Genomic DNA, 429 nt, shown 5'->3' on the forward strand with positions numbered 1-429 from the left:
AGTTCAAACCAGCAAGGAAAACCCCCTGCTTCCCGTCGTTTAGAGGTAAATACTCGACCAAATTTATGATTTAAACAATGTTTAGCCGTGGCTTCGGCCCTGTATAGAATCCTAGAAGGCTCACGTCCAGACTTTGTGTTTTGGGAGTCGATTTCAAGGATTAGATTTCATTGTTAAACGCACAGTATCGCAGCCTGCTTAGAAGCCACTTTAGAGAATGCTACATAGAAGCTCTGCATAAGAGCTCTGTATCAAGTATGTTAGACAGAAGCTCTGCATGAGAGCTTTGTGTCATGCTAGCCAGAAGCTCTGCATGAGAGCTTCGTATCAAGTTATGTTATAGTGAAACTCTACACAAGAGCTATGTATCATGTTAGACAGAGGCTCTGTGTGAGAGCTCTGTGTCAAGTTATGTTAGACAGAGGCTCT

This window comes from Cynara cardunculus, unplaced genomic scaffold (assembly GCF_001531365.2).
Source record: "Cynara cardunculus var. scolymus isolate 2C unplaced genomic scaffold, CcrdV1 Un_Scaffold_5884, whole genome shotgun sequence".
NCBI lineage: Eukaryota > Viridiplantae > Streptophyta > Magnoliopsida > Asterales > Asteraceae > Cynara > Cynara cardunculus.